The sequence below is a fragment of the Beta vulgaris genome, chromosome 1, assembly GCF_026745355.1.
Source record: "Beta vulgaris subsp. vulgaris cultivar EL10 chromosome 1, EL10.2, whole genome shotgun sequence".
Taxonomy (NCBI): Eukaryota; Viridiplantae; Streptophyta; class Magnoliopsida; order Caryophyllales; family Amaranthaceae; genus Beta; species Beta vulgaris.
In genome coordinates, this window is record NC_079202.1 from 56,886,547 (window position 1) to 56,899,834 (window position 13,288).

A 13,288-nucleotide genomic window follows, 5' to 3' on the forward strand; every position below is an offset into this window, starting at 1 on the left:
GTCAGCTGGTGCGCATGCGTGCTATGAGATGATTTTTCATTTTCATTGATTAATAACTGAGCCGACTGTGGTCTATAAAAAAGGCGATTACGATTTACGTAACCTCAAAGTGGAAAAAAAATAAAGAGATCAACAACATACTCCTATAATACTCCTATAGTACTCCAATTTAAAGCATATCATAAAAAATTGTAGTTTTACCTACTTGTTATACTTACGTCAAATTAATGGAGAACAATAATCATGCAATCTTGGCTACTTTAGCTTTGTGCATGGTCTTTGCAATGAGCTTTACTTCTCAAATTTACGTGGCTTCGGCCTCTGATCCTGGTCTCCTACAGGATTTTTGTGTGGGTGTAAATGACCCTGATTCAGCAGGTTCATAATTCTTCTCTTTTCACATTTTGATCCTTTTTTTGGATGATCTATTAGTATATATTTTTGTAAATATATATTAATATCTTTTCTATGAAAAAATTTACAATCTTTTGCACTTTCCATTTCCATGAGCTCTGTGAAAATTTGGGAGGATGTCAAATACTATATCCCAAATGTAGGTTGAACATCGTAAAGTATCAACCGTTGTTTATTCACTCTTTTAAAACCATGGGGACCAAGGTTTGGGGATGCTCTTATAGCATAAGTTCCCTCTAACCTATTATGTACTCTTTTCGTTTTTATTTGTTATTTTTATTCGGATCTCGCTCTTTTAGAGGAAAAAAAGGTCGAGTATTAAGTAGCTAGGTATTCCCTTTGTATTTTTTTGCTTACGATCACTTTTGCATAATCTCCAATGCACATATTTGATCGTAATATCTATAGATATTGGTAAAAAAATTATAATAGACTACACATCGAGTTGAATCTAATAAAATTTCACTTAACTAATTTATTTCATATATAATAATCATCAATAAATTAAACATGCATGGTTAAAGTTTTCTTACTTTTATAAAAATATTCAAGAGTGAACAAGAAAAAAAATTACAGAGAGAGTATTGAATACTTCTATATACTCGTGCTAACTTTGTACTAAAGATTACTCTTTTTTGCATTTTGTTTGGGTTTAATCACGATATAAATTAGAGCTTGTTGACCTAAATATGATGTTTATCACAATTCACCAAATGTAAAGCTCGTAATTTTGGAGCTAACAATAGAAAAAAAACGTTATATTATCTTAATTTCAAAATTAGTATGTCTAAGTAAATAATGTAGAGAAAGACCTTGTGAGTTATGACTATTACATATATTTTTGAAGGGGTAATACATACACTTAAAATCACAACGATAATGAATATTTTTTTTCCCCCAACACTAGATTCTAGCAATTAATAGTGCATAGTAACAACTTGTATATAGTTCATTGATTAGCTGTTTCTGGTAGCTTATTTTGATATCATATGTCTCATATTATAAGCAGTAAACTAGTATTTCGTAAATATTATAATTGATCTTAGTGAAAGTATTGGGTCAAACCGTCTGACCCAATATTTTCTGTCGGATGGGCTGAGCAAGCGCAAGGAAGAAGACGAAGAAGATGCAAGGACTTCACCATCTTCACATGAAGCACAATCTTGCATAAAATAATCTCTCTCCATCTTCATTTACAGGAAATTTCTTCAATACTATAGCCTCTAAATTCCAGTTTTTTTGTCCCTTTTTAATGTTTTTTTAAAAAAATTCATCTTTTTTCTTCTTGTGGGTTCTAATAAGGTTTTTGTTGTGAGATTTGCAATCTTGGGTTTTATCTCTGAATATTTACTTCCTGAAACTCATATTTTGCAATTTTTGGAAGGAGGAGAGAGAGAATGAGTAATCAGAAAAAGAAGATAATATTTTCCTTCCAGTGATATGATTTTTCTTTCATTTGATCTTCTGTGTTTTTTCAGTTGGTGTTTAAACTCTTTCAGCTTGTGTTATTTTTCTTTCATTTGGTCTTCTGTGTTCTTTCAGTTGGTGTGTAAATTCTTTCAGCTTGTGTTGTTTTTATTTCATTTGGTCTTCTGTGTTCTTTCAGTTGGTGTTTAAATTCTTTCAGCTTGTGTTGTTTTTCTTTCATTTGGTCTTCTGTGTTCTTTCAGTTGGTGTGTAAATTCTTTCACTTTGTGTTGTTTTTCTTTCATTTGGTCTTCTGAAAAAATTGAAACCAACTGATTTTTTTTTGAAACCAACCGAAAGTCGTCCGACCAAATATTATGGTCGGACGCGTCTAACCCAATACTTTCTCTTGATCTTATTAGCTTTCAGTAATATTTTAGTCTAGTGCGATATTGGAAAATGAACGTTATGATATGATAAGTTGTTTAAAAAAATCCTAAGAAATTGGAGACAAAAATAACAATTTTCTGAAATTAGGGTAAGAGAATGTTATTAGCTAATAAAAGTGTAGAAATCAAAAAGTTTTTACTTTGAAACATACATTAAGTATTGAAATGGTAGTGGATTAGTGGTTGAACTCTCACATTTCATTTCAAAGGTTATGTGTTTGAATCCTAGTAACTAATACACATTGTCAATATTTTTAAACGAGATTATAAACATGTGTATTAGAAACTTGAGAAGAGTAACACATGGTACCATTCTTTTTATAAGAGCGCCTTTTAAGATATTTGTATAGATTTCTTCCGCTTACTTTTTATGGAACTCTTATTAGTCTCTTATAAAATCATATGAATCAACCAAGGATGTCTTAGCCTAGTGGTTAAGATTGAGGTGTTGTGAATGATAGGTCACACGTTCGAAACCCCCATCCCCTTTTTTGTATTGCCTTCGTGGCTCATATGGATCAAAAAAAAAAATCATATGAATCAAATCCTAACTTAAGTATCTAAACTTTTTCAGTGTTTGTGTAAATGGGAAATTCTGCAAGAACCCAAAAGACGTGACAATCGACGATTTCATATACAAAGGGTTTAATATTCCCTCAGACACAAACAACACTCAAAGAGCAGAAGCCACACTAGTAGATGTCAATCGATTTCCAGCACTTAACACATTAGGTGTAGCCATGGCTCGTGTAGACTTTGCTTCCTTTGGCCTAAACACACCTCATTTGCACCCTCGTGGTTCTGAGATATTCGCGGTGCTAGAGGGGACTTTATATGCCGGCATTGTCACCACCGATTACAAGCTTTTCGACACGGTGTTGAGAAAGGGTGACATGATTGTTTTCCCTCAAGGCTTAATCCACTTCCAGCTTAATCTTGGCAAGACAGATGCTCTTGCTATTGCCTCTTTTGGGAGCCAATTTCCTGGACGAGTTAATGTTGCTAATGGTGTCTTTGGAACTACGCCACAAATTTTGGGATGTACTTACCCAAGCGTTTCAGGTAGATGAGATGGTGATTGAGCAACTTCGATCTCAGTTTTCAGGTCAAAACATATCAATCAACACTGGAAGATCTATTCTTAAACTCTTAACTTATGTTGCTTGATTAATTTGGCTTACATAAGTTGAAGAGTACCATGTGCGTGGCAAGTATCACCAAAATCCCTCACACACACACACACACACACATATATCGTACCATGTCATGATAATTTTACTTATAGTTTTAATTACCTTTGTGTGAATTGGCTCTCAATTATGTACTATTCGCTTGATATCCTAAGCTTGTATAAATGGTTTGAATAAAAGGATTACAATGTTTTTCTGATTTGTGTTAATTACTTCTGTCTCAGTGTTGTATATAATGTGTTCTGTAAATGAACTGGATTTAGCTCGCATAAAATTTGGATTACCTAATGAGTATTATATAAGTGAAGGATGAGGAATAAGATGGTGTCCACTCACAAAATATCGGATATATCCTTAATAAATTTAAATTATCATATATATAAAATAATTTTTCTTTTTCCTACTTGCCATACATATTAAACAAGTTAACAATGAAATCAAATTTGAAATTTTATTTAAATATTAAATTTTTTTTTGGTAAATTAAGGAGAATGATTTTTTCTTCTTACATATGTGTGAAAAACTAGGATAAAAAATTAAATTGACAATATAATTTCATTGTGTAACACTCTGATAATTCTCTTTTTCTAGAAAATACTTTTATAATAAACTTTAGAGGATTACCCAGGCATTATCGCTCGTGTGATAACGTTTCGGCTTACTCAGAATTTTACAGCGGAAAACAACTTTCTAAAACAACTTTATTAAAACTTATGAAACCAAAAACAATGTCAGAAACTAAAACACACCAACTTAAAACTATTGTCTGAAAACATAAGTTCCGACGAAAACAACTTAAATGATACTAGTAATACAAGAGTCTCTCCATTCCAGATTCCCAATGATATGCATCTTCGAACCTGTAATGTCAATGCCGTCTGAACTCTGCTCCCCCGAAGGATCACCACAAGATCAATAGGCAAAGCCATGATCACAAACACAACAAGCACGTAATCAGCAAAGCTGAGTACTACATATCAGACATACATAATCCTAAACATGATACTACAAAATAACATGCAGGAATAAACATAATAAAACATATAATAATCTGCAGACAATCTACTGAACTAGACTCTAAACTTTATTTCTTTCTTTAAATGGAATAGTTATTGGACGAGTTGTCTCAACCTGAAAATAGGAAATATGGGAGCTACCACATATTCCAAAATGACCTGCGATATCGAGGAACCTTTAAACTAATGAGGAAAGGCCGGTGATCAATCCAATCCTAGAAAAGCCATGGGCTACCACCATGTACTCCAACCCTTAGTGTCCAACTCTAGACGTGCACCAGTCTAGAGTCTATAACCTATTCTCGTTTCACTTTACGTTGCATATATTTTAATAATTGTGTTGACACCAACCAAGCAAATAACACATAACTAATAATCACACAATCATAACAAAATTCCTTTTTATCTTTGGATTAACAAGTGTTCACAACTTATCAATCAATACTCCTTTAACTTCTTTTTATACTTTACTAACTTGCCTGTTGAACCTAGCCAACAGTAAACTTTACCTTTATATAGGTATAACTTGTACTTACCAAATAAGATCCACGGTTCTTATAAGATAATAATAATAATACTCAAGAATCCATGTAACACATGATTCAATCTAACTTGCACTAATTCACTCACGAATTAATAAATGAACTTGACTTATTCTGCTTGCATCAAACTTCCATACAAACATTTATACTCATAAATACTTCTAGTTTTTTTTTTTTTTGATAATTCATAAATACTTCTAGTTTACATGTAGCACACAGGCAAATAACATGTAAAAACAATTCCAGTAATCATATATACGAACAATTAGAGTCCTATACATGATACTAATAAATAAAATACTCTTAGAGCATGCTTCTAAATCACATAGCACGTAGACGATGTACGTACCTTGTATAAACAAATCGGTAGGCCACTTTTACTCGCTAAAAGTCTCCTACGAAGAAATCTCCGCCTAGAAAATAAAATAATGAAATAAATATCTCGTGCTAAAAATTTACAGCAACTTTAAAACGATCAAAACCCCCTTAAACGTGTTTCAAAATCGTTTTTACGTACCAAACTTTCATTATTTTTAATCCCTAGTATAGTACAACTATTTTAGTGATTAAAAATCATTTAGAACCCTTAAAATACGTATTTTCTAAAATTACAGCACTTATAAAATTTTATAAATCTTCTGAAAATATATTTAATTATAAATTATATTACTAACCAAATCTCATGATTTATACTTTATAAATATAGTTTCTAGTGATTAAAAACCCTAAAAACTATAAATTTCATAATAAAAACTGAAATAATCTTAACATATAAAATCTGGAATTTATTATACTAATACAAATGATAGCTGAAATATTTTTAGGCATATAAAACAATAATTTAAATCATAAACATGCTAATTAATAATAAAATAATATAAAAACTAGTACTTTAATGGAATCTTAGAGATGAAGAAAAGAAAAACAACCACAACAATGGAGAAGGAAGGGCCGAACAGCAGCATCCATGGAAACAAGAAATCCGGCGGTCAAGTTTCGGTCCTCAAGAAGCAATCGTGACGTTTCTTTTGAACAAGAAACGTTACTTGGAGAAGAAGAAACGAACTTTTGAGAGAAGATTAAGAATGGCGCACAAAGGAGGAGAGAGAAAGAGCGCCGAGTGAGAGAGAGATCACGTGAAAAGAGGAGAGAGAAATAAAGTATGGAGGGTAAAATTTGGGTTTTTAGGATATTTAAATAGAGCATTTTCCTTTTGGGCTTAGGAAAAGAGATTTTAATATATGAAACTTTGATGACTAATAAGATGGGCTCATTAGGACTTTAGTCATCAAATAACCCTTTTCCTTTTTATCACTTTTGGGCTTTTGATTCCATTAAGCTTCCTTTTCAAATACGCTTTTAATAATTAAAACTCTTATTAAAACATGCTTAATTAAAACATTACAATTTTTATTAAGCTATGAAAATATTTTTAGTTGACTTTTAAAATAGTCAACCCTTTTTAAAAGTCAAATCATTTTCCAACCTCATTTGGGTTTAAATATAACTACATAAATACTTTAATAGATTTATGAAAATCCTTTAAAATTGTGGGGGTTTACACATTGACACAATCATAAAGAAAAAAATAAAAACATAAATTTCATACTAATAATTATACTTATAATATTTTAAAACTTAAATGTTGATAATTGTTTAGTAATATCTATTATATAAATCAAACTCTTCCACTTTATTAATATTCAATGATTGAACTAGTGAACCTGATACACAAATCCTTCCATTTTATTTGAGCACAAGTTTTCTTCTGTATTATATTTCCTTCTCTCGATACTATATTTGAATAATGATGAACAAATAACCAACAAAACATCTATTTAAAAAAAAACATATTAGAATATTAAAAGTAAGTATAAATGTTTGTTCGAATCGAAAACTTGTAACATGATGAATAACTAATTGAGAAAAAAAAGCTAATATGACACGCACGCATAGCATGCAAAAAAATGCTAGTACAATTTGTTGTATGCTACGCAGGATCCAACTCATCATCAACAATTATTTTTTAATCTCTATTATTATATATAAGCTAAGAGAGGAGGTGTGGTGTCCTCATTTGAAATGACTAGAATACCCTCTAATAAATTAAAATAATTTTTTTAATAATAAATTTAAAAATGAAACTCAATGCAACTTGCCATATGGAATAAGTCAAAAATGGAATATGCAATCACCATTGATAACTTGACTAGATTCGCATCAATTCACAAAATTAATTAAAATCTTCAATTAAAAAAAGTTAGTGATATATCCTGGCAACATAATATTTCGTATTTACAAAGTTCAAACAACATGGTTTATTAACATTTACAAGCATTAGAGAACTATACTAAAGCCGCTGACAAAGAATTATTATATCTCGACCAAAATTTTCTAACATTTAAAAATCAGTCACCTTTACTTCAAAAAGATAATAAAATCTACAAAAAAACTCAATAATTTAAATCTCTATCAAAATAATTTTAGCTTAAAAAAAATACCTATATGTACATAAGAGTGTCGACGCACGCATCGCGTGTATATGCGGCTAGTAGTATATTAAACGTGGGTAATCAACCCCTATATAAGATATAGTTATGTCCCAAAACAATGCAAATATCTAATTGCAACACGACACGTGGAAATATATTGCTTTTAGCTACTTATCTCTATTATATAAGCCAAGGGGGGAGCTATGGCGTCCCGCTTTAAAAAGTCCTTTTTGTCGTTAGCTAAATATGTAATTGGATATTCAAATTTTCTACAATATATCCTTTCCTAATTTAAAGATGTGGTCAAAATTCTAGTGATAAATTAAACTAACGGAAAAGCTATCACAACAAGAATGTCAACCTTTTGCGTCTGCAAAAATCAGACGCTAAAAACGCGGAATCGGACGCTAAAAGAATTAGCGTCCGTCAACGGACGCTAAAAGTCGGATGCAAAACCCTTGGTCGCTAATACTTGGATTAGCGTCCGACAAGCGGATGCTAAAAATTTAGCGTCCGATTTTTCGATTTAGCGTCTGATTTTCAGACCCTTATTAGCGTCTGAAATGACAGACGCTAATTAGCGTCTGAAATGACGGATGCTAATTAGCGTCTGAAAATCAGACGCTAAATGGACAAAATCGGACGCTAAACGTCCAGTACAATTAGCACTAAATGGCCAATACATCAATGCTAAACGCTAAATGTCCTTTTGAGTCACTAGTTTCATTTTCTCTTAATAATGTGAACACAAAATGAAACATAAATGGACACAAAATGAAAAGAAAAAATATTGGAATTGAAACATGAAATTGAAACATAAATGGAAGTACTTCTTATTAATTATTATGGTAAATGCAACATATTTTACATCCCTTAGTAATATCTAGAACAAAATTACTTGAACTAAAATGTTAAATAAAAAGATTACATCAACTACAATATGAAACAAAACCAATCTCTTCTCATATGGAAGACAGTATTTAAAAAATACTTCTATTCACTTAATCAAAAAAAAATAATCCTTGAACACATCTGATCTGCAAGCACCAAGATCTGCAACCATAGAATTAAAACAACAAAATATTAACACCAAAATTTAACCCAAGCATAATTAAATGAGATTAACCAAAATTAACCAAATTAACAAGAAAAATAACCAAAGATTAACTGAAAAATTAATAAAATCCGAACCCCATAACCCACAAACCCGAAACTCATAATAAAAAATCAGAATGACAAAAAATAAGTACGAAAAATCAAAACAGAAAATAAATTTTTTTAAAAAAAAAACAGAAAACGAAATTAAAATTAAAAAACGAAATTAAAAAACCACAAAACCCAAATTTTAAAAAAAAAAAAAATCAAATTGAAATATATACAAATACTTTATAGCGGAAGATGGAATTTTTTTTAGAAAAAAAAGGACAAAGATGTTCATAAAAAAACATAGATCTACCACAATACTAACCCCCGAAAAACAAAAAAAATATCGAAAAATATAAAAAAAAAACATTTTAAATAAAAACCCATAAAACCCACCCACCCCACGAACCAAAAAACCAGAAAACCCATCGGATCTTCGATGCTGAGCGGAGTTCTTCGAAGAACGCGACGAACACTTTCAGCGGCGACAAATAGTTTCAATGACGCGACAAAAACGATGGATCGTGTGGAGTTGCTTGATGGTTTGTGGGCGGTTGAGGCTTTGTTCGCATGGTGGTTAGATCCGAAGAGGGGATTTAGGGATTTAGGGTCGGAAGAGGAAAGAGAGGGGAGGGAGGCCGCGTAAGTCAGAGAGAGAGAATGAGAGTTTGACAGGTGAAAGAGGAGGGAGTTAGGGTTTGAGGTAGTTAGGGTTTGAGCGGCTTATTATATGAGGAGAATGAAAGCAAAGGGCTGCCACGTACGTGTTTAAACGGGTATTATATGGTCGATTTTATTTTAATATGGATTATAATTAGCGTCCGCATTTTCAGACGCTAATTAATCAAACACGGACGCTAATTACCGTCCAGTTAAAAGTCGGACGCTAATTTTTGATAAACGGACGGTAATTTGCGTCCGCTCCATAGACGGACGCAAATTTTAGAAAAACGGACTCTAATTTGCGTCTGATTGTTATCCGACGCTAATGTTGAATTTACCGTCCGCTTACGGTGCCGGACGGTAAATTCAGACGCTAAAAGCGCGGATTCTTGTTGTGCTATATGTAGCCCTAAGGGCTGTATATAAGAAGCTAAAAATGAAAATAAGTTGCAATAATTGATTATTTATTACATTGGTTGATGCAAAATTTTTCCGTAAATTCACAACTTATTTCCATTTTTAGTGTATTTATGTCTTATATGCAACCCTAAAGGTTGCATGTAGCATAACCCTTAAACTAAATAAGCATTAACAAAGTAACTTGACACAATGAGAAAAATGGTTATTTAATTTTAAAAAATTACAAATTTAATTTGACTATAAGACATTGCATCCAAATGTTCATTACAATTTCTAAGCACTTTACATTAGTTTGTACTTTGTACAACAATAATTATAAATCATTGTTGGTGCAAAATCAGTTGGATGACTTTGCAAACAAGTCAACACACACCCAATAGTTAGATACTGAGCGCCACGGGATAGTCCTGACCGATTTTAATTAGATAAAACCTTGCTAACATACTTTGTTATAGCTTAATGTAATTAAACCACAACGCCTAATAAATTCAGGCAATAGGTATTAAATAAGACAATCAATGCAATAATTAATCTATTAATTAAAGCTGAATATTCCCACTTATATCACAAACTTCTAGAAATATTCTTTTATAACACACATGAAGATAAACAAGGCTGGACAATTAGAAGGAAAGCACGAAGATGGATACCTCCATGAGTTCCGGCCATAACTGGAGTTTGAACGAACGTATCACTTAGTACATGCTCTAGACCTAGGCTAAGAACTAACTATAACCCTAGAAAGTGGTTGGCTAATCTAGGTTAAAGCTATGCTAAAAAGAAAGTAAATTTGCACGTTGTTGTGTGTTGTGTTTGTTGTCTTGTTATGATCTTCCTCCTTGTATTTATACTGCGTAACTTCCTTGCCTCTTTGGAGGGAAATGATTTGAATCAATTATGATTCAAATCACAACTCCTATCTTCTGGCGCAATAGTGGTCATGTCCCATTACCCATGTTCTTGCATGCTCCATAATCACATTAACTACCACCCACATTCTTGTCTATGATTTTGGCGTCGTTTGACTTCCATCTCTTGACCACTCTTGACTATTGAGCTTTTTTTCATGGGTTACTAGTTGTTGACTATTTATCATGGGCTTCTTAATATGATTGGGCCTTCACATTTACATAAACATCAAACATTAAATCCTTTGGGGCTTGATGCAATGTATCATAATAAATGTTAGCTAAACATAAAAATGGTGGTAACAAATTGCCCCCCTGATTTGTGAGATGATGTGCCCATAACCCACAAATTATAAGCATAGGAATATGCTCAATAGTTATACCCAATTTGTTTTAATAGCATCCTAAAAGTAGCTTCTTCCATTATTCTAAGGTGATCGACAAATCTCTTTTTAGGATGGCTAAATTTGGTTGAGAAGAATACTATATCATGTATTCCTTCTTTTTTTATTCTAACCAATGTGAAATCCATTAAGAAAGTTTGTCTAGCACATAATTCCATGGGATAATTTTGTAACATCCAATAGGAATCTACACCAAGGACCATAAAACTATGCCATATTTGGCATGTACATATATACTGTATTACATCTCTTGAAGATGATCCATTCACCATTCGAAAGACCTTTATACTACTCTTCGTGTTTCCTTTAGCAAAAAGTTTTCTTAGATATCTCTAAGGCATATCTGGTTGTCAAATCTCTTCCATTATGGCTTTGCCCCATGATTTGCACACCGATAAGGAAATAACTTGATCATTTGTATCAAGTTTTGGAAATATTCATTCTTGCATTAAATCTAAATCTGATCCTATTTGAAAGGCCTTAGATTTGTTTACATGTTTTGGATCCTTTTGTATAATAGGATTTTCGCTAAAACATTTACTAATTGTAGCATTCCACTTAATGGATCTTGCTTTATGAATTCATTCTTATCTCCAGAAAAAGTACATGAGTCGGGTTCCTTATGCTAGTGTAGTAGGGAGCTTGATGTATGCTATGGTTTGCATTAGGCCCGATCTTGCACATGCAGTTAATGTCGTTAGTAGGTTCATGGGTAACACTGTTAAGGAGCACCGGCAAGCAATCAAGATGATTTTTTGTTACCTTAGAGGTACGTCTGATATTGGTCTTATTTATGGGAATAATAGTCAGTGTTTAGTCATTGGTTATTCTGATTCTGATTATGCTGGAGATGTTGACGGTAGGAGGTCCATGATTAGTTATGTATTTACTCTTGGTGGTTCTGTTGTTAATTGGAAGGCAACTTCGCAGGCTACAATTACTTTGTCTTAGAGGTGATCATTTTGGGCCGGCCCGGCCCGGCCCGTTTTTGGGCAGAATTTTTCGGCCCGCCCATATTTTTTTTTGGCTTTGGGCGGGCTTTGGGCAAGCTAAAAACGACTTTTTAGTCTATTTTTTGGCCCGACCCGTTTTGGCCCGCAAAAGCCCGCTAATTTAGGCCCGGCCCGACCCATGATCACCTCTACTTTGTCTACTACTCAAGTAGAGTACATGGCGCTGACATAAGCTGTTAAAGAGAGGATACGGTGAAAAGGGCTAGTTAGTGATCTTGGTTTACATCACGATCAGGCTATTGTGTATTGTGATAGTTTGAGTGTAATATGTTTAGCCAAGGATCAAGTCCATTATGAGAGGACTAAGCATATTGATGTGAGATATCATTTTTTGAGGAGTAAGACAAGAATTAAGGTGAATAAGGTAGGAACTACTGACAATCCTATTGATATGTTCGCCAAGCCGGTTCCGCAGAGTAAGTTTCAACCTCATTTGAAGTTACTCAATATTCGTGATTGTTAGTTGCCCCTGTGGGCAATTCTGACGTCGTTAGGGACTAATCTGGTCTGGTTGTCTTTTGGGACAAATTTGTTTGTAGGGAGATTCTGGGCATTGTGATCAATGCATCTGTGTTATGGTTTATTATGAGAGGATTCAAGTTAAGGTGGAGATTCGTAAGATTAATTCTTTGAATGTGTTTGACAAAATGCGTCAAAAGCTTTAGGAGTAGCGCCCGATCGGACCCGAGACGTTTTTTTTTTGCAAGCAAACTGTTTTGGGAAGCCGCCCGATGGCATCGGACATGTTCACCCGATCGGGTGTAGTCAGTGAACTACGACAGGGCGAGTTCGCCTGATCGGGCCCGTAACAATCTGGACTAGGAAATGTTTCGCCCGATCGGGCGGATGTCGTCCGACCCGACAACGCGTTTTTGACGCGGAGTATAAATAGGTTATTTTACCCAGTGATTTTGGACTACGAATTTAGTCTAATTCTCTCTGTAATATGGTTTTCCACATATAATAAAATATTCTCTCTCTCTACTTGTGAATATAGCCAAATTGGTGAACCACGTAAATCTATTGTCTGTTTTATTGTTTCATTCGATTATTTGTTTTTTTTCCACGTTCTTTGTAACACCTACACTTGTGAATGTGAATGTGAATGTGAATGTGAATGTGAATGTGAATATGAATAAATTGAAAAAGGCTTTGCTAAACACCGCCCTGATTTTTCCTATTTACGCCCTGTATTTTAGTACAAAAATACATGGTATTTTTTTTTAA

At 33.1% G+C, this 13,288-nt stretch overlaps 1 pseudogene; it reads left to right on the forward strand.

Annotated features, from left to right (window-relative positions):
- The first annotated feature begins 227 nt into the window (after positions 1 to 227).
- LOC104890671 (putative germin-like protein 2-1) lies at positions 228 to 3,669 on the forward strand (annotated as a pseudogene).
- Positions 3,670 to 13,288: the final 9,619 nt, after the last annotated feature.